Raw genomic sequence first — 22,973 nt, 5'->3', positions numbered from 1 at the left:
AACATAAAAACAAAATCTCTTCCATAAGGTCTCACAAGTGCCTAGTTAATCCTGACCACACTTCAAAACAATCATCATTATTTTTCTGCCATATTGACAGTTTCGTGTCTTAACTAGAATGGTACTGGGTATCAGTGGCTTCTGCAGAATTCCAGACAACCCAAGTCTCATATCTTTCCTCCTACGTGTCACTTCTTTGGATCCAAAGGAGCAGCAGGCCTCTGCCCTGTATTAAGGGTAGCTGGCCCTGGCAATTTATAACGATTGGGGAACAGAGTGCTCACTAGTGATCTTCGCCTACAAGAAACTGCCTTAATTTATGCCCCTCCAGTCTTCCTTCAGTGAGAGCTCATTTATTAATGCTGCCAGGAAGCTCTTTCCCCCCACCTATTTTCAGTTTTATTTTTAAATGAACAGAGGGAAGGTTGGTCTTATTATCAAGGCAAGCAAAGAACTCTACAGCTAACTCTGAAAAGCATGGCAGCTCCAAACACTTACAGTTTATGGAAAACCGCGAAGCCAGCATGAGAAGATCTAATTACTAAGTGAATTAGTAAAAAAAAAAAAAAAAAACAGCTGCAAGGTTTACAGAAATGTCTGCGAGTGCGTAGTAAATGGCCACAATTGATAGAGTTATTGCAAAGACATCCCGGGGGCAGAGACTGCATCAGTAGAGTCCTAACCAAAATTGCTGTCAACAGTTGTTGTTTCCCTCATACCATTAAATGAAAAGAGCTGGGAAATGATTCTACAAACAGCCATTTAATATTCTTGTACACATGAACTGCAATTACCACCACTACCAACAACAGAGTCTGCCGTAATGTGTTCATGGTTAATCAATTCAATTGATCACTGTTTATTAAGTAAAAACCTGCTTTCTAAACAGTCCCCCCCCCCCAAATGGTGTTTTTGCAGGCTGTTGGAAAACAGGAGACTAATTAGAGCTTTTAATTTAAATCCAAGCAAGGGAATGCAGGCGTGTACACTTCACAAAAGCATTAGTGGGAGAGACTTGGACAAGATGGGCCCTTCCCCACAGGGACTGGACTGAAGCAAACCTGTGCCTATTTTAAAGGCTTTTGGCTCACAACACCCCATTTATTTATCTAAGAAGCAATCATGATCAGGTCATATGAGGCCATTGGGAAGGCCTACTCACTGATAATACAGATTATGGGAATGTTTTGGTCTCATCAGTGCTGTTAAATTGATCATCTTCATTCAGCACCTTGCAAGAGGGGATTGGAAATCAATGGATGGCAGACTGGTTAGGTGCCAGAGATAACTGACCATAGAGGATTTTTGTTATCTCTTTACAAAGAATAATGATCTCAAAAGACTTGAGGGCTTTAAATCTAAGCAAAATATACACTTCAAATTCAATACTGGGACTGGATACTACACAAGAGAGCAGCAAGAAGATTATTTGAAAAGGGTATGCAAAGCTCCTATCTCTAATCACAAAACTGCTGTTCTCAGATCATGCTTGGCCCCAGTAAAGACAGCTCTTTTGTTATCCTGGATAGGTTGGTTTGGCATGGAGGTAGGAAAACATCCATTCCTAGCTAACTGAGACTGCCAAATTTATTTCCCTTATAATGTATAATAGATTTGAGTCCTGAACTCCCAAGAAGAAAACCAATGCCTTCTCCTTTACATTATTAGCCTCTGATGTGAAATTCTGCTCTTAGTCCCATGTAGCCACAATACAGATAGGTGAGTCTCATCTTATCCCAATTATTTCTGATTAGCTCAGTGCAATCCTTGCTCTGGTCCAGCATCCAAGCCCTTTGTAACCGCAAACCTTAGGTATTATACTGTCACTACATTAACAGGAAGGAAAAGGTGAAGAGCTCTCAGTATCTCACATCATTCTGTCACAGAATAAACCATCAATGGAATAGGGTCATTAATGAAATGATGTTAGAGAGGCAGCCCTGAAATTCATCTTTTAAAAAAGTGAAATGTCTGCAGTGGTGAATAACGAGACCCAGAAATCTAGATCAGAGAAATTATTGGTCATTTGAAGGGAATTCCAAGGGAAAAAAATAATGAAATAGAGATTTTCTGACTTGAAAAGATTTTGTTTCAAATTTAAGGTGATATTCCAGTGTTCAAATCATCTGCTTTGATGGTCATCTTCAATGCCAATAGCACCAACAAATAGAATGTATGGAAAGTAGGAAACCAGTCTGATTTGTCTCTGAGAACAAGGATCAGAATATCATGAAAGTAAAAAAGACATTTCCATACAGGTTTCTTTATAGTTTATTATTTTAGTATATACATGAAACATTAGGACTAAGACAGAAACTTACAAGTTGTAACATCAACATTACTTAAGGAATGGGGGAAACTTTTAATAGAAGCAATACTGCATCAAAGCAGTCCATAATTAGGTACAAATTTGACTCACAGTGGAGCAATTTATACAGATTAGCAGCCACTGACCTTCACAGGCCCCAAAGTGGTGAATTTCCATCCATGGTCACAGAGTGACCTCTAGTGTTAAAATGAATGGAATTTTTCAAGATAACTCATGCCAAGAATTAATATCTTATATGTAGAGCCCTAGGAACATTGTAAATTCTTTAGGATTTATGCATTATATAATAAGCTATGGATGTGATTTTTAAATTATTTTGATATTTAAAATAATCTCCCTGTAGAGAATATGCTAAATGCTCAATGACTGAAGAACATGAAGGAAATTTTCAAAATGTTTTCATTTCAGGGAATACCTTCTTTTTTTTTTTTCATTTTGACTTTTATATAAAACTAATTTATATTTTTCCTTTAAAAACAAGCATTTAAGTTATTTCCTAGCCTGGAATTCTGGCCATTCTCTAAGATACAGTAACCAAGCTTTTCCCACACTCTCAAACTGAAGCTTCCAAATGAATAATTATTTTTCTCTATTCATTGGAGAAATATAAAAAAGAGACCAGAAGCTAGTTTGATGACAGCAGCAACCAGGGCCAAATCACTACTTCACAGATACTGACACATTCCTTGAGTAACATCAATGTTATAACTTCTAAGTATGTATCACAGTCCTAATTTGGTTTCATGGCTAAATATTAAAGTCTGATAAAAATAAAATACAACCTGAATTTCTGTCAGTCTTGCTGACACAGTGGTGTTGAGAAAGAGTGAAAGAAAGACAGTTTTTACTGCTACCACCCACAATAATGTGTTTCTGTCACAGAGCATAGAAAGTGTTCACATAGGAATTGTGGGTAAAACAGCAAAATCTGTGGCTTAGTAGCTTCCTACAGGTATTCCCAAGGTTCTGTCATTGCCTCTGTCTTTCGTCTTCTTGCTCTCTTTATGGATGGTTCCCAAAATCTATGTTGTCAACCCTCAGACTTTCCCCAGAGTTTTAATTCTATATTTCCAACTATCTATTGGATCACTCTACTGATTGTCCCAATAGTAACTCAATCTTAACATGTCCAAATACTGCACACATAATGCTCTCCTCAAAGCCTGCTTTTCCTTCAAACTTCTCTTTTTAATTCACAGTACTTTAATTCTCCCAGTCTCCTACCCTTGAAGTCTGACTGACATATTTTCATTCATATTCTCTCTCAGTCTCTCTCTGTCTCTGTCTGTTTCTCTCTCTGTCTGTCTCTCTGCCTCTCTCTCTGTCTCTGTCTTTCTCTCTCCCCCTCTTCTCCTCCCTTTCCCTTACCCTCACATCTAATCTATTCCCAAACCTGATTGGCATTCCCATAACATGAGGAGTCAAGGTAGGACAGTAGAAAGTTGGTTCTGGAATTAGAGGATCTGAGTTCAGGTTCTGCCTTCTGACACTACTTGTGTGACCTTGAGCAAACCATTCAACACTCCTACGCATCAATTGTCTCATTTGAAAAAATAAAGGGTTTGGATGGAAAAACCCATGATCCTTTCTAGCATTATTCCATATCTCTTACTCAGGACATCATCTCTCCTTACCTAATCATAAAAGAGGAGCCTCTTAAGTTATTTTCTAGTTTCTAGGTTTTCTCTAAAAAATATCCTTCACATCACTATCCATGGGATCTTACTAATACACAGGTCCAATAATATCATTCTTGTTCTCAAAACCCCTCAATGATTCCCAATTACCTACTAAATAAAATATCAGCTACTGAATTGATATTCAAGATTCTCTCCAATAGGGCTCCTATCTTTTCAGAGTTATTTCATACCACTCCCTTTGATATATGACTCATACCAGAAAACTGAACAACTTGTCATTACTGGTTTTCATCTCACCTTTTCCAATCTCCATGCCTTTGCTCAAGTGCCTCCTTACCCTTCATATTGAGAATAGCATAGCCTGTCTCTACCTAATGAAATTCCATCCTGATTTTCCAATGGAACCTTCTCTGACCCATCTTCTTCTTACCTTCCCCAATCCTTCATTATACTGTCAAATAATCAGAAATTGATTTGGGATGAGACCCCAATCTGAATTTGAATTTTGTGAAAAAGAAATAAATGGCAAAATTTATGTCCTAGGTTGTTTTTTCCTTCAAAAAGTAAGTTCTTGGGGGTGGAGTCAAGATGGCGGAGTAGAAGCATGACCTCCAAGCGGCTCCGGCTTCCACCTTCCCCAATAAATGTAAAAAGGGGACTCTGAACAAACTTTGGAGCTGCAGAACCCACAAAATGGCACAGAGAAGCTAACCTCCTGCTGAGGACCACCCGGAAGGCCCACCAGAAATCGGCCAGTGCAGCGCTCTGGGAGCTGAGCCCAGCCCTGAGTGAGCCAGAGGTTTTAGTCCCAGGGTGAGTCTCACCAGCCACCTGCTGGAGGGACTCCAGATCAGCAGCAGCTGTGGCCGTTTCCAGAATTATCAATACATAGATGCAAAGGACAAAGTGAGAGGTCAGTGCAGTCTGGACTTTGGGACCCAGTAAGTGGGAGTGCATGGTTTTTGCCCCTGGGCACAGCCAGCCAGCACCAAGTGGCAGCTTCAGCTCCTGGCCTACAGAGTGTAGGGGGACCAAGCACTAGTCTGAGGGGTAATCACTCTTGCTTTAACCTGCTTCAATCTGGATTGCAGTCTAGGGTGGAGGTCCTGGGGTGTGTGTCCAGCTTGCCAGAGTGTGTGGAGGCCTCAGAGAAGGCACCCATCTAATACCTCTGGCAGCTGAGAAAACCCCAGCGTTTGGGATGAAAGCTCCCCTATCTGGCGGCAGAGTCCTACTGTGGCAAAAAGCCCAGGGGTCAAGTGTCTGAGGGGCGACATGACCAGGCAAAGGAAACAAAGCAAACAGAAGATTCCAACATTAGACTCCTATTTGGGGGACAAAAAGGAACAGGAGGAAGACAGTGAAGTCAGAACTCCTGCACCAAAAGCTTCAAAGGAAAATACAAGCTGGTTACAGGCCATAGAGGACCTTAAGAAGCAAAAAAGAGAAGTGGAGAAAAAACTGGGAAGAGAAATGAGAACAATGCAAGAAAATTATGAAATGAGAGTGAACAGCCTGACTGAGGAAAATAACACCTTAAAAATAGACTAACTCAAATGGCAAAAGAGGCTCAAAACGGCAATGAGAAGAATGCCTTAAAAAGCCGAATTTGCCAGAGGGAAAAAGAATCCCAAAAGCTCAATGAGGAGAATCATTGCCTCAGAATTAGATTGGAGCAAATGGAAGCTAATGACTTTATGAGAAATCAAGATACTAGTAAACAGATCCAAACAAATGGAAGAATAGAAGGCAATGTGAAATATCTCATGGGAAAAACCACTGACCTGGAAAATAGATCCAGGAGAGATAATTTAAAAATTATTGGACTACCTGATCAAAGTAAGAACCTATAAATCATCCTCCAGGAAGTTCTCAAAGAAAACTGTCCTGATGTTTTAGAACCAGAGGGCAAAATAGAGGTTGAAAGAATCCACCAATCACCATCTGAAAAAGATCCCAAAAAGAAAACTCCTAGGAATATTATAGCCAGGTTCCAGAATTCCCAGATTAAGGAGAAAATATTACAAGCAGCCAGGAAGAAACAATTTGTATATTGTGGAAATACAATCAGGATAACCCAGGATCTGGCAGCTTCTACACTGAGGGATCGAAGAGCTTGGAATACAATATTCCGGGGGTCAAAGGAGCTGGGATTAAAACCAAGAGTCACCTACCCAGCAAAACTGAGTATCATGTTTCAGGGGAAAATATGGTCATTCAGTGGAACAGAGGACTTTCAAGCATTCTTGCTGAAAAAAACAGAGTTGAATAGAAAATTTTACATTCAGATACAAGAAGCAAGAGAAGCATGAAAAAGAAATCATAAGGAACTTATCAAAGTTGAACTATTAACATTCCTACATGGAAAAACAATAATTGTAACTGATGAAACTTTTGTAAGTATGAAAATAGTTGAAGGGAATAGAAACATATATATATATATATATGTGTCTATATATGAGGGTATATGGGCATATGAATACATATGTGAATATGTGTATATATGTTTACAGGTATACATAGATAGAGGGCACAGGACCAATTTAACAGGAAGGGATGATACTTAAAAGGTGAAATTAAGAAGTGAGAAAGGAATATAATGAAAGGAGATGGGGAGAGACAGAATGGGGTAAACTATCTCATATAGAAGAGGCAAGGGAAAATGGTTACAATGGAGGGGAAGAATAGAAAGGCAAAAGGGAATGGGTCAACCTTATGCTCATTCAATCTGGCTTGGCGAGGGAATGAAATACATACTAAATAGGGTATCTCACCCTCCAGGAGAGTAGGGGGGAAGGGGATCAGAGGGGGGATAATGGAAGGGAGGGAAGGCTGGGGGGGAGGGGAGTTGGAAGCACCCACTCTTGAAAAGAGGCAGGATCAAAGTAGAGAATAGAACAAGTGGGAGGTGGGATAGGAGGGAGGGAAATATAGTCAGTCTTTTACAATATAACTGCTATGTTATTGTTTTGCATTAGCTACACATGAACAACCTATACTGAACTGCTTATCTTCCCAGTAAGATTAGGTGACAAGGGAGAAAGAGAATGAATCTTTAATTCAACGTTTTAAAATCAAATGTTCAAATATATATGTACCATTATTAATACTATTTTACATGTAATTGGGAAATAAGATATACAGGCACTGGGGCACAGAGATCCACCATGCCCTACTGGAAAAGTCGAAAGCGGTATGGGAGAAAATATGGGAGAGAGCAGATTGGAGGAGGGGATATCCTGTGGGACTGCTATTTTGGGGCGATGGATAGGGGAAAAACGGGGAGAAAATTTGTAACTCAAAATCTGGCTGAAATGAATGATGTAAATCAGAAGTTAATAAAGCATTTGAAATTTTTTTTTTAAGTATGTTCTTTAAGTCATGGAGATTGTTCAATTCTCTTGAAAGACTAATGTGTGTTGGGTGGGGTGGGAGAATTTTAAGATACCAGGGGTTCAGATACAAGCCCTTTCTCTAGCCATTAAATTGTATACACAACTGTGTTATGTTTTGAGCCTTGTAAGCCTGAGTATTTCTAAGGGAACTGGTTCAACCTTTGGCTTGTGTTCTCTGGTACTTCTTGGTCTTGCTTAGCCCTAACCTCTCCTGATCTCCAACAGCCTATTGGAGGACATCTCAAACTGGTTGTCCCATAGACATCCCAAATTCAGCATGTCCAAAACTGAACTCATTATCTTTTCCCCCAAACCCTCCCTCTTTCCAAACCTTCTTACTACTGAAGAGGGTAGAGCCATCCTTCCAGTCAATCAGGCTTACAACATAGGTGTCATTCTTGACTATCCGTCTCAACTCACATTGCCAATGCCCGTCTATACTACTTTCACCACATCTCATATATCTGCCCCTTCATTCTTCTGACACAGCCACCACTTTGGTGGATCTCATCACAACTGCACCAGGGCAATAGGCTTTTGGTTGGTTCTCTCTGCCTTGAGGATCTCTCTACTTTAGTCCATCCCACACTCAGCTACCTATTGACCTTCCTAAAGCACAGGTCAGAATACATCCCATACACACACACACACACACACACACACACACACACTACAGCACTACACTAGCTCCCTATTTCCTCCAGGATCCAATATAAAATCCACTGTTTGGTTTTTAAAGTCCCTTGCAACCAGATGTCTTTCTACCTTTTCTGGTTTCTTACATTTGACTCCTATCTATGTACTCTATAATCCAACCACACAGGCCTCATTGCTGTTCCTCTCACACACCCCTTCATCATCCAACTCTGTACCTGTTTACTGAAAGTTCTCTATTCCTGGAATGCTCTCCACTCTCCCCTCTTCCTTCTGGCTTTTCTTATTCCTTCAAATTTCACCTGCTGCAAAAAGCCTTTCCTGGTCCCTTTCCATAGTCCTCAATATTAGTGCTTTTTCTCTGAGAGTAACTCCCTTTTATGATATAGATATAGACATACAAGTTATCTATTATGTTATATAATGATATCTATTTCTGTGTACACATGCGTATATGTGTATATATAGATATATTTTAATCTTGCAAATACATAGATCTTTGCATTTGTCTCCCCATTAGAATGTGAGAGTTTTATGGACAGATACCTTGCTTTTACCTTTCTTTGTTTTCAGAGCACTTATCCTAGGGTCTGGGACACAGCATGCTTAATTATTGCTTGTTGCCTTGACTTGACCTGTATCGTCTGGATGATAGCATCATAAACTTAATGCTGGAAGTCATTTGTTCCAAATTTTTTGTACCTGATAAGGAGGCTAAGATATAGCGGGTTTAAAAGCCTTATGAAAAGTCACACAGGTAATGAGTGGCAGGGGAAGATTCAAACACAGCACCTTTGAGTTCCAAATCCAGGGCTCTTACTATATCAATTGCAGTGTGCACCTAAATCAAATAAAAGAGAGGTCCTTAAAGTGTACCCAGATCATTCATGTCAGGAGAGAGACTAACACAAGGTCTGGATACTCGGAAACCAGTAGATGACTCATGGAGTACACTCACTACTCTGTTATTGCCTTGCTTCCTTCCCTTCAAGGCTTAATCAATAGTTTCAACATCATGCTCATCTGTACCCTTGAGTCCTTTACCTCCCTGACCTTCTGCTATTCCAACTGTCCCTGACTCAACTCAATAAACATGTATTAGGTGCATACTCTATGCAAGGTACTGTGGCAGGTACAATAAATACAAAGTCAAAGACAAAATATCCCTTGCCCTTAAGGAGTTACTTTCTACTAGAATTTACTTTTTATCAGGGAAATACAACATGAATACTAATAAGCAAATAAAAAGTAATTTGAGGAGAGAGACCATCAATAAATAGAGGGGGGGAAGGATTGGTGAAGATTTTGTATAGGAGTTAGCACCTGAGCTCAGCCTGGAACAAAGTGAAAGATGCTAAGAACGATTCTAGAAACGAAGAAGGTAGGAGACACAGATCAGAGGTATAGGCTAAGCCAAGGTACCCATGGGGGAAACAGAACTTCAAGTTAGAGGAACAGCTAGGAGGGCAAAATAACTGGAAAGTCAAGTGTGTTCAAATGTGTAAGGGGACATTCCAGAAAAGTTAAACTGGAGCCTCTTTGTGGCTGGTTTTAAATGACAGGTTGAGGAGTTGGCACTTTGTTCTATAGCAATAAGGAGCTGATGAAGGTTGATGACGTAACATAATCAGCCCCTAGGAATGTATTGGAGAAGACAGATTCTAGAGAAAGGGTGGGGAACCTGTGGCCTTGAAGCCACATTGGCCCTCTAGGTCCTCAAGTGTGATCCTTTTATTGAATCAAAACTTCCCAGAATAGGGCTGTACTTGAGGACCTAGAGGGCCACATGTGTCCTTGAGGCCTCAGGTTCCCCACCCCTATAGAGGCAGAGAGGCCAATTACTTAGAATGATTTTATTCCCACTTCATGAAAACTTCTTTAGCCTCCTCTCTGATTATAATCACTTTACTTTTCATTTCTCTCATCTTCTCATTCCAAACATTTTGAGAAGGTAGAAGAAGAAACAATGGATTCCACTATTTTACATACTTCTGACTTATAAAGAACAAATAGGCGAAGTAGAAATGATGGGAATTCTGAAAGGCAGTGGCTATGCGATTTGGAGTTCATGATAAAGGTTCCTATTCTCTGAAAAAAGCACCTTCTCCCTTGAGTTTTTCTACTGTAACTGCCTTGCCCAGTCCTCAAACCTGGTTCAAGAATCCTCAGAGATTCCTTTTTCTGTTTCTGATCTCTGACCAACGATGGTAGGAGATAATCTCAAAAGGATATTAATTGGTTCCCCTACAAATTCATACGTTCTAACTTCAGGTATCTCTTCAAGGCTTCTCAGCAATTCTGGTTTGTTTTCTTCTCTAGGGAGAAAGGAATAAGCATTTATCAAGTACCTACTATGTACCAGGCACTGGGCTAAGCTTTCTCTAGTTGACTTCCTCTTGTGTTTTACATAAAAGTTCTTCAAACTGTCAACTCGAACCACTTTGCAGAAAATTTGACCTCTAATTTTATTAAGACATTAATTCAAAATTTTATATGCAAGTGGGAAAAAAATAAAATATTGTTTTTAAAAAACAATGGTTCATACAGTGAAAATAATATGGTGTAGTGGAAAGAATAGTGGTTCTGGAGTCAGAAAACCAATGTTCAAATCTTGAACCTGTTACCTGCTACTTCAGTGACCTGGGGCTAATAAGAACCTCTCTGGGCTTCCGTTTCTTCACCAAAAATAAAAAACTACGGGGCAGCTAGGTGGCACAGTGAATAGAGCACCAGCCCTGGAGTCAGGACGACCTGAGTTCAAATCCAGCCTCAGACACTTGACACAAAGAAAAAACTAGCTGTGTGACCTTGGGCAAGTCACTTAACCCCAAACTGCCCTCCAAAAATCAAAAGAAAAGAAAAAAACGACAGGATTAAGTGGTCCCTACAATCTCTTCCAAATCTAAATCTATGATTCTGAGTTCCCTTAACTTCCCTCTTTTCCAATTCAAAATCTCTCTGAATCCTGACTCAGTCTCTTTTTCCCCTTCCATCTCAGCAGCGGCCCTCTACTTTCAAAGTCAACCTCTTGACTAAAGTCCTTGAATCACAAATTTCTACTTCCCGATTTTTTTTTCTTGTTTTGCTCATTCTCTTATTTACCCTTTGTCTCTTGACAGCATGGTCACCAAACCCTGGTCACATTCACCCAATCAACTATATTAGTGTTTAGTACATTTCCCTCTAAGTTGCAGCTGTTCTTACTCTGCATCCATAGTTTCCTGCTCAATATGAATTCCCCAGTTCTCAAGTCATTTTGTAGGCTATGTGCCCATAGATAGGAGGCATGGTCTAATATATAGAAAACTGACTTTAGCACCATGAAGTTCAATTCCCACTTCTGACATGTATCAGCTTTGTGACCCAGGCCAATTCTCTCAGTGCTCTAGACAACTCTCTAAGACTAAGTTGCAAAAAAAAAAAAAAAGTGCTATCCTGCATTAGTAAAGGGAGTTTCCTCAGCTGAGAGTTCCTTATGCCAATGAAATCATAAGTCTGGTCCCTATTCCCTATTAAATATGTCTAGGTCTGATGTTCTGTCCTGATGAGCCTCATTATTTAGCTCTAATGATCATTGCTTTCTCCCTTGGCCACTTTTAAGTAGAGTTACGCTGTGAAAATATCTTTAGTATATATATTTTATCTCTAACTCCCTGGTGTTCTCCTTGCAAAGCTTACACCAGCTGCAAGGAGACACTTTAAAAATGTCTGTTGAAAGACCTTCCCATTCTTTTACCAGGAGAAGAGTAAAGATAGAATTGGAATGAAGCATTTTTCTTTGAGCGGGGCTTTTCTTCCTAGGAGTTTTTTTTTATTTTTTTCCTCCCTAGGCCTTATGTTATCTAATTCACAGCTTCATGGTATTTCCTCCTGTTTTCCATCTGCTTATTGTACAGGCCTCCCTTCCTTCCTCTGGGCTGCTTCCTACATTGAGCTACTCCAACAAGGCTGGCCCTCTCTCCTCCCCTATTTGAACTCTCTCTTCACAGCTTTGTTTGTTGCTCAGCCTGACTCTGTATGCATGTTGGGGGGTAGCAGGGCGACAGATATGGAGGAAAAGGAGGGGGGAAAGCCTTCTGTTCAGACACAGCCTTTCTCAGCTGTCCCAGTTAGGGGCACCTTCTCTTTTCTCAAAATAGTCCCATCAGGGAGTATTTTTTCAGCCATACTTTACTGCTTAGGCAACAGGAGATAGGGCAAGGGCAAGATCTCAACCATATCTTCCTTCAGCAACCCACCAATTCATTGCACAGATTTAGGGCTGTAGGTTCTAATTTCATGTCTTCTCTTCCTGTGATATTTGGCAGGTCATTTAACTTTTCTTTGCCTCAGTTTCTTTGAATTTCAAATAAGGATAATGATCCATGATGTTAAAAATGTTAAGACAGTGAAAAAAGTTAAAATACTTGTACAAGTATATTATACTGTACAAGTAAATTATGATTAGCCTCAATCATGTTCTGTATTAAGCAAAACGGGGATACTCAATCTTTATTCTCAGTGAAGTGCTTTAACGTCTGTAAATATCAGGTGTTGTCCAAGACATTAAGAGTTCTCTCTCTGTCCCCTTTAAAAAGTTTTATTGATGTATTTTAACATCACATTTATTTCCCAATATATTACATGCCTCCCATCCTTGATTCCTCCCTTGTAGTACAGAAAAACAATTAAGCAAAACCAAGCTACACAACAACCTCATCTCTGACTGCATTCAAAACATTCTATATTTGTGGTACCCACAACCTTTCTACAGAGTCAAATATATGTTTCGATCTCTATTATAGGAGTACTCTTTGTAGAAATACAAGGTTTGCAAAGGGATCCCAATGGAAACTAATCTTCAAAATGACCATAGTATGGAAAATAATATCTAGAATTTATATATTGCTTTAATGTTTTCAAAGTGCCTTTCATAAGTTATCTCATTTGATTCTTTTTTGTTTTTTGCTTTATTTTTTGGAGGGGGGAAGGCAGGACAATTGGGGTTAAGTGACTTGCCCAAGGTCACATGGCTATCTCATTTGATTCTTACAAAAATCCTGAAAGATAGCTTCTTTTATTATCTTTTTTTTTGCTTTTTTGGAGGGGGGAGGGCAGGGCAGTTGGGGTTAAGTGACTTGCTCAAGGTTACATGGCTTGTAAATGTTAAGTTTCTGAGGCTGGATTTGAACTCAGGTCCTCCTGACTCCAGGGCCGGTGCTCTATTCACTGTGCCAACTAGCTGCCCCTATTATCCCTCTTTTACAGAGGAGGAATCTGGGGCTAGAAATTATCTTAGAGGTCATCTAAGAAGACTAAAAAGGTAGGGGAGTTTCTAAGGACTTGGAAATCCAAATGGGAGATTTTAGATTCATTACAGAAGTAAAAAAGGAGCCACTAAAAATGATAGGGTGTGGGATTGTGACATGGTTAAACCTGGGCTTTCAGATCACTTTGACAGCTTAGTCGGGTGGACTAAAGTGAAAAAAAAAAACTTGAAGCATGGAGACCAACCCAAAGACTATTGCGATAGTCCGGTTATAAGGTAATTAAGGCCCACATCAAAGTGGTGTCAGTGCTAAAGGAGAGAAGGGGGCATGTACAAAAGATGTTATGAAGGCAAAATTGACAGGATTTAGAAACCAGTTGGATATTGAGAATGAGAGTGAGGTATTGAGGATAACATCTAGGCTGCAAGCCTGTGTAACTAGGAGGATGGTGGTGTACTGAAAGGGTTCAAGCCTAACCTATAATTAGACTAGAGGTTAGGAGAGAGATGAACAGTCATATAAATAGATTTGGGGGTTATTTGCATAGATATGGTCAGTAAATCCATGGAAGCTGAAGAGGTCAGCCTATTCCATATATATTTAAAATATTATTCTGAGACATCAAAGGCTGCACTCGACTAACTAGCTAGTTAGACTTTAACTAGAGTTGAAAGAGTCCATGATACAAAAATGGTTAAGAATCCCTGAACTGTGCCACGAGATTAAGAGCTAGAGCAGATTCTAGAGTTCATCTAATGCAATCTCTTTATTTATAAATGAGGAAGGTGAGAGTCAGAAAAGTTAAATAACTTGCCTACTGCTACACAGGTAATAAATGTCCAAGACAGGATTCAAACCCAGGTCTTCCCTACCCCAAGCCCAACCCACTCTTCACTAAACCATGTTTCCTCTCATTTTCATTCTCATCAAGAAATTGTAGCAGCTCCAAAATTATAGGTGGCTTAAAGAGTCCATAAGGATAACTCCATTTCAACTCACAGGGACCATAAGGACAGTAACTACATGCCTTGGCCAAAATTTGCTGGAGACAGAAATACAACACAGATAACAGTGTCGCCGGAGCCAGTGCTGTCATGCAGACGCTAGCTTCCCTGAGACAAGAGCAGGCTTGAATATTCTTTAAATCATCTGAAAAGTTGGGGGAAGAAAGTAGAAAGAAACTGTATATGCCCTATATGGAAAGGAATTGCTTTCTTTTTCAATGGTGAAATTACTCATTGGTGCCAATATGTGAATGGAGAATGTGGCATAAATTAGGGAGAGGAGGGAGGAATTTTTTCATTAGGCAAAGTTCAGATACAGAAAGGAAAAAGGGGAGGTAGAATGTCCAGGGGAACTTGGGAATGCAACAAAATCAGCCATGTCCTGCCTGGGCAGCTAGTTGCTCACCTAAGAAAGCCGAAAGAGGCCAGGGAAGAATGATTACCCAGATGACGCCTGTAATCCATTTTATCCAAAAATCCATTTTAGTGATTGCCAGTCATTTGGCTCACACTTGAGTTATCAATGCCTGTGGCAGCCCAGAGGTCAGCAGGCTGTACAGAGCTATAAAAGAACAATGCAAAAGAAAAACGGGCTCTGAGTGCTTAAAGCCACTTAAAGAGCTGAGGTAGAAATTCCCAGGGGCTGCTGCTACTGGCAGAAGCTGCTGAGGAAGAGGATGATGGAAAAAGAGAATTAGGCAGGATAAAGGTAAATTCTAGGGACAAAACTCCACAAATTCATAGATACAAGAAATAAAAAGCTCCTTGGTTTAGTGTGTGCCTCAATTCTCTCATTTATAAAATGGGAAGAATCATTTCTCCCTTTTTTTTCTTTTTTTTTAATTTTATTTTTAACTTATGGAACAAAACATTATCTTCTCTTCTATGGATAAAATAAGATCATGGGAAAGCCTAAGCATTTTGGAAAGTAAAATATCCTATAAAAATTTAAATTATCAGCATAAGGGGAGGCAGTTTGGTATTTTCTAGTCTCAGAAAATTTCCTGGGGCACTGAGATAGCTGAGGTACAGGCAGGATGTGTCAGAATCACACATGAAGTCAATTCTTCTCCATACCAAGACAGGCCATCCTTCCACTTTGTTTCACTGACTCTCCTTGATATTCAAAGAGGTTGGATTAGTTTCATTAGTACAGATTGTTACTATTTTATTTTGTAGTTATCTTACTACTTAAACTAGCAGATTTGCTTTGTACATGTATGTGACAGAGATGGAAGTAGAGAGAATGATACACATTTTATATTTTATATATGTATATATGTAAGAGAAAGAAAGAAAATGAGAGAGAAGAGGAGGAGGAGGAAGGAAGGGAGGAATGTGTGTGTGTGTGTATGTGTTCAGGAGCCCATGGGATTTATAGATCAACAGTACGGCTCAGATTTTAATAACTAAGGAAACCCTTTATTATTTCAACTCATCATTTATCAAGTAGCTACTTTATGCACTACAGGGTGCTACCTGATGGGTAACAAGTTGTGTTGCCACAATTCCTGTCCTCATACAGTTTATATTCTAGTAACCCCAAACACTGCCTTTCTGAACATCCCAATTATGCTAACAGGGAAAAGGAGTCATTACAGAAGATTTCTTTCTTTGAAGCAGCAACAGGGTCATAGCTCCAAAAACAACTACCTTCCCAAAAGTTAATGTCACAAGGAATTATGGGACAATAGATCTAGGGTGTGAAGTTACCTTAGAGCTCACCTAGGTCAAACACTTCCCATTGGAGATAAGGACACTGAGTTCAAAACAAGTGAAGTGATTTATCCAAGGTCACACAGATAATAAGTGGCCAATTATACCTCAGAGGGCATTTAACCCAAACATGTCATTTTGTAAATGGGAAAATTGAGGCCCAGAGATATTAAGGGACTTTCCCAACATCACACAGATAATAAATGGCATTATTAGGATTCAAAGATGAATCTTCTGACTCTAAAGTTATCATGCCTTTTACTATGCCAGTGTTCCTACCTAGCTAGGTAAACATGGACAAGTCACAACTTCTGTGGGCCTCATCTAGTTTTTTTCCTCTATCAAATTAAGGGTGTTAGACTAAAAGGCCTTAAGATCTCTTCCCATTCTCCAAGCTGCTTTCAGATACTCCATTCCAACTTATTGCAAAAGGAAAAGAAAAAAAATTAGAAAGAACAGTCATCATATAATCATGTTGGGTTTGCATTATCTGCCACTTTAGAAACAGCCTATTGAAATTAGGGGAGATGCTTTACCACCTTTGGGAGTTAGGTGGCTCAGTGGATAGAGTGCTAGGCCTGGAGTTAGGAAGACTCATCTTCCTGAGTTCAAATCTAGTCTCAGACACATACTAACTGTGTGACTCTGGTCAAGTCACTTAACCCTGTTTGCCTCACTTTCTCCATCTGTAAAATGAGCTGGAGAAGGAAATGATGAACTTCTCCAGTATCTTTTCCAAGAAAACTCTAAAAAAGGTCAATAAGAATCAAACACATTGGGGCGGCTAGGTGGTGCAGTGAATAGAGCACCAACCCTGGACTCAGGAGGACCTGAGTTCAAATCCGGCCTCAGACACTTAACACAAAAAACTAGCCATGTGACCTTGGGCAAGTCACTTAGCCCCAATTGCCCTACCTTCCCCCTGCAAAAAAAAAAAAAAAGAGTTGAACACTACTGAACAATTACTAAAAAATATCACTACGTTGGCCACAAGGGATATAGAATTTTTGGTCACAGCAGTTCTAAAAAGTCATTTTCTCAACCATAGAAGAGCTGTGACAATGTAGGAACTGCTTATACCTGTGAGAAGCCACCAATTTTTAAAGTATCAATTAGTCTATTGAAAGTACGTGAAGCCCATTTAAAAATGAAGGCCAACAGTTTTTCACAAGGAATCTTCAACCTCCCCAATTCTCTATGAAGAAGATGGAAGGAGCATATTACAATGATGTTTTCACAGTACATACAGTTCATCAAGGTCACTTCTCTCGCTTCACAGAAACAATGGAGCCAGATATAGAATAAGATTTCCCCATTCAATGGATTGTTTTTAACAGATAGCCATCCCTATTTAAATCAGTTAAAAGATCTTTTAGGAAATATAAACTTTAGAAGCCTAAACTAAAGTTTTGGACATAGTCTCCAACTTATATCAACTTATTGTTTTGTCCTTTTTCCCTCATAACTCCACCCCATATCCAATCAATTGCCAAGTTGTATCAGTTCCAACTCCCAGCATCTCTTGCATTCTTCTCCTTCTTATTCACACAACCTCTACTGTAATTCAGACCCCCTCACGTCTTAGGTAGGCCATTACTATATCTTCCTAACTGGTCTTCGTGCTTCTAAGCCTTTCTCTTTCCTGTTCATCCTCCAGTCAGATGCCAAATAGATATTCTTAAATCTGATCACATCGTTCTGTCTCTAAAAATCTTCAATTAGCTCCCTCTTGGCTCTAGGAGAAAATAAAAAGTCCTTAGTCTGCCATTTAAAGCTCTCCATAGTCTGGAGAGGAGGCACCTCTCCAGTCTCATGCATGGTACTCCCCTTCCCACACACTCCATTCTAGACAAAGTGGTAGATAGCTGTCCCTCATATGCCACATTCTACCTCCTGCTTCCATCCCTTGGTATCCTCATATCTGGGATACAGTCTCTTCTCCCTTCAGCGTTGTATAGTCCTTAGCTTCTTTCAAACACAATTAAAGTGCTACCCCCTTCAGAAGGTCTTTGTCATTCTCATGAGTTGTCAATGTTCTCTCTCTTGAAATTCTCTGGATTACTTCTTTGAGTGCAGTTTTTATGCCCTCAGTAGATTATAAACTCCCTGAGACCAAATAGTGTTTCCTTTTTTGGCTTTGTACCCCTAGCACCTAGCACAGAGCCTTGTATATACAGGGTGCTTAATAAGTGCTTATTGCATTGAATTGAATTTAGTAATGATGATAGCTAGCATTTATATAACACTTTAAAGCTTACAAAGCTCTTTACGTATGTTAAGTCACACCAAAGTACAACTACCAATTAACTAGCTATATAACTCAGGAAAAGTCATTTAATCGCTTTATTTCTTGGCTTCACTTCAGTAATCTCGAAGGCCCTGTCCGGCTTTAAAATTCTATGAATTTATGAACTACTAAAGTGATACTCAATATTCAAATGGATCTGTGATCTCATCAATTCTGGAGTTCCCACCAGTGATGCACAACCCATTCTCACCTGACCATCTTATGTAAGCCATGCACATATTCTCCTAAATGTTCGCCCTGGGTGGGAGGGAGGGATGAAGGGGTGGGAAAAGCATTGACTATACTATCAGCCTTTTATTCTTTCTCCTAATAAATCATCATGAATTGGAGGCACCCCTGGTTTCTTAACGGCTATGTCAGCAGAGCATAAGCTCTGACAGGTTATATCTTGCAGGAAAGGTTTTGAGTGTGGCCCCAACAATAGTTGTGTTAAATTCCTTTCTTGTTCTGGTCCCCCTAACTTTCCCCTCCCATTCTAGTCAGTATAGGAAGTAAATTTATAGACATGTTTAAAGGGACAATAACAGGAGATAAGATTGTAAAAAGGAACCTGGAATGCATGTACAAACAGTCCCAAAGATCAAAGGAGCATAATTTACATACTGTATCATATATGAAGTAGAATTCACATCCTGGTGATATATGCCATATCAGAGGAAGCCATCTAAGTTCTGCTTGTCAAAGTCCTGGACCTATGATGGTAAATTTCAGACAAAATACAGATCTCCATAGTTCTAGACCAGCAGAACACCAAAAAGTCAAAAACTTTGAGATGACAACTTTGAAGTTTTACTGATAACTTTGAGATGATTTGGATATGTTAATGAACTAACCCCAATGTGGCATGATAGGAGTTTGTTTGTTTTCCCCACAAAAAACCCTCTGAAAACAAGACCTCAAACTCCTGCTCCCCCACCCCAAGCACTATTCCATCTCCATCGGATCCACTCTACCTCTTACTGACAGCTCTAATCCATGGTTACATAAGTTATACTCTCTATCTCTCCCCCTCCCTATCCTCCTCCCCACCCTCATCCCCACATTGCCTGACTTACTTCCCCATTCCATCATCTCCTGTTCCCAGGTCACCATCTGCCTGTGTACCACTGTTTGTCTTTCTGTGCTTTTTCCTTCCATACCCTTTGCATTTAATAAAAGCTTTCCACTGCCAATCATGGTCTTTCCCAGTAGCTGGTCATGCCAGTCCCAATTTCATAGTTTCATAAATTATCAATTCAAGCCTGAACCTGTTTTCTGAGGACAACCTGATTGCAGAAATGCACCAATGGGCTACCTACCTGGTGATGTTTGTCTATCTGTTTGTTTAACCAGAGAAAGACAAAGATAAAATTTTATACTACCCTCAGTCCTGTATGGTCAGTTCACTTCTGCAATGGTGGTGGCAAAGGGGAAGGAAAGCAGAAAGAAGGTAAAAGATGTTAACAATCACAAATTTTGGTAACAATCACAATCACAATTGGTTAACAATCACAAAGACAATGATAAGCCCGTGGACTATCAACAAACTTCAATTGACTGTTGCTGTTCCAAATGTGATATCCTTATCCAGTTACCAATGAATGAACATATTGCTAAAGTGATCAAAGCATGTTAATCTTACCATTCATGCTATAAACAGAAATGGAAGAATGATAGAAGCTGAAATTAAATGGAAGGCTGGTTCATGGATGCTTCTTGGACAGGAAAAGAAAGGAGTTAGTGGAGTGAATTTAATCCTATGCCCAGAGACTATGAAAAACATAATTTCATGAGATATTTGGTCATTGTATATTACAATGCTAATGATAATTATATGCACCATGAAAATAATTACAGCCTATGCACAAACAATAGTAACTGATGACAAAATGGTAGGGAAATTCTACAAAGAATTTAATATGTCCCCTCCAAATCAAGTCAATATACAATGATTAAAATGATGTAGAAAACAAAGGTGAACATATATTCATACAGAGTAAAGATGTTCATTCCTATCAGCAAAAAGCCATGCAGAACCAATTCATGAGCCTGTATGAACAAAATTGGGCTCCCCCACAAATATGGAGATTGCGTTCCAACATTATTGTATGGTGTTTGCATAATCAAGAAATACTTGATGAATGGATATATGAATGCCAATGGACGAGTACATGTACATTTGTGTATATATGTATGTAGTATTTGTAGCTTTTAAATTTCTCATACCTTTTTTTACTCTAGCACATTAAATTATTTATTACTCATCCAAGGAAGGAGGCTTCTAGTTGAAGAAGCATTACACGTATCAGAGCAAATCGGATTTTGTTTCATACTCAATTGCTCACAAAGAAAGTTTATGACCCAGTTCCCCTGACCTTACCCAGAGCTGCAATTTTCCAACTCACAGGGTGAAAAAACTAACACATCTCTGGTGAAACATCTCTCTGACAGCAGTTACACTCTGGATTATATTAACTGATTTTTATATTTCAAATATTTTTTGTTTCATTACTGATAATATGTGGAAGACAATTGCAGGTAAGGCCATAGAACACAGAGTATAGTAGACTGCAAGGAGCATCTATCTGGTGATATTCTGTGGCCCTTGGTCAAAGAACATAAATGATTCCTGCCTAATGCCATAAGCCCTTATGTGTCATTATGGGTAAGAAAATAAATTTTAGTTTTATTCTTAGAACCATTAAGGCAATAAGGATTTCATCATTTGCAATTCAGGTAGAAGAAAATGGCATTATAACTAAGAGGAGAAAGCCAGAAAAGCCAGCAAAGAGAGCTGCATTCTAACTCTAACTGGACAAGTAACTGAAATTTTGTCAATGGGGAGATAGCTTCCAATAGTGCAGGTTCCAAGCCACCCACACCTTCCCCTTCTGTGTGACTCTTGTCTGTATCCTCCCACAAATCCCTTATTGGAAGCTCACCACAGGGGCTGAGGCCCTTCTCTAGATCTTTTGATGCTACATTACATGATCAAGAGAATAATTCATGAATGCCCTCTTCCAGTACCTCATTCTGTTATGGAGTTAACTCTGGCTCTCAAAGATGATCCAAGCAAAGCTATCTCTGACAGATTTTATCACACTGGAAAGGCTTTGAGTTCAGTCCCGGTAACATACTGTGCCTCCTTTCTAAAGAACAGTCTCATTGACTGTCAAGAAGTTATTATCAATAGGCCAGTTCCTAAGTGATATGCATTCAGGTCATGACAACCCATGGAACAATGGAAAAAATACAAAGTGGCCCTGACTCCTGTGCAAGCCTCCTGTATCAGTAGTGACAATGACAAAATGGTGGAAGAAGTATCTAACAATGGTAAGAAATATGTAGATTTATGAACTTGTAATTGGGAAAAAATAAAACATGTTTTAAAAAATTTTTTAAAGAAATATGTAGTTTTTAAATGATGGAACTATGGAGTTTTTTCCACTATGGAAAAATGTCAGAACAGAACTAGAAAAAACTTAAAGATAAACCATTCTAAATCCCAATTTTTTTGCTTTTTTTTTTGGAGGGGGGAAGGCAGGGCAATTGGGGTTGTGACTTGCCCAAGGTCACATGGCTGGTAAGTGTTAGGTTCTGAGGCCATATTTGAACTCAGGTCCTCCTGACTCCAGGGCTCGTGCTCTATTCAGTGCGCCACTTAGCCGGCCTTAAGTCCCTATTTTTATAGAAGTGGAAATTAAGTCCCAAAAAAGTTAAATAATTTTCTTAAGGTCAGCTAGTCAGTGGTATAACTGAGACTAGAATCCAGGTGTCCTAGTTCCTGGTCCAGTCAGTGTTCTTTCCATCCTATCACACTGTTTCCACTATCTCCAGTCATCTCCTTGCCAACTGCCATGCTGCCTGGATTGGTGATGGCACCAGTCACCCACTTTATGTAGATCTTGTTCCAGTCATGTTTTGCCTTATTCTTTGGCCATGTCTTCTCCAGCCACTCTGCCATCCAGACCAGAAATCACATCTCAGAGGACTTATCTCTCTCCTCCACTCCCCATAATCAAATCTGGTTCTGAAGCTATAATCAAATCAACTCTGTCTCTGGTCCTGGAAAGAGTATGTCAGTCTTTTGCCGACTTCCCTATGGTTCCACTCACCATCCCTGTCACATTGGAAATTAAAATATTCCTCCCTGGCCTTCCTCTACCCATATGTGCTGCCTTCCCCTATGAGAATGCAAACTCTGAAGTCATAGGCTGGGTCTCTTTTGTACTTGTATCTCTAATGCTTAACACAGCATTTGCCACATATTAAGCACTTAATAAATGCTTTTTCATTCATTCATTAATTGACACATTGTTACTAATTATATAGATATTAAATAAGCAATTTTTGAGTTCACAAAGCTGGCTTGAATTATCCCTGGATTCCAACTTAGTGCTATTTCAAGAGGCATTCATTTTTCAAACTTTGTAACAAAACTAGAAAGCATTAATTAGAAAAAATTATTTCAAAAGAAATTCTTTCAGTGAGGGAACATTGAAGCTATTTTTAATATTTTATAATAGTTGCTATTAATAATAATAATTCATCTTATTATTATTCCTTAATTTTACAAAATGTTTTCCTCACAATAATTCCATGAGGTTGTCAATGAAAGTATCCCAATTTTACACATGAGGAAACTAAGGCTGAGACTTTGAGTAACAATAATAATAATAAGAAAAACCCAATTAAAAAG

The sequence above is a fragment of the Petaurus breviceps genome, unplaced genomic scaffold (assembly GCF_028583685.1).
Source record: "Petaurus breviceps papuanus isolate PSGF00001 unplaced genomic scaffold, PetGlider_PUasm1.0 37, whole genome shotgun sequence".
Taxonomy (NCBI): domain Eukaryota; kingdom Metazoa; phylum Chordata; class Mammalia; order Diprotodontia; family Petauridae; genus Petaurus; species Petaurus breviceps.
This window is presented reverse-complemented; position numbering follows the sequence as displayed.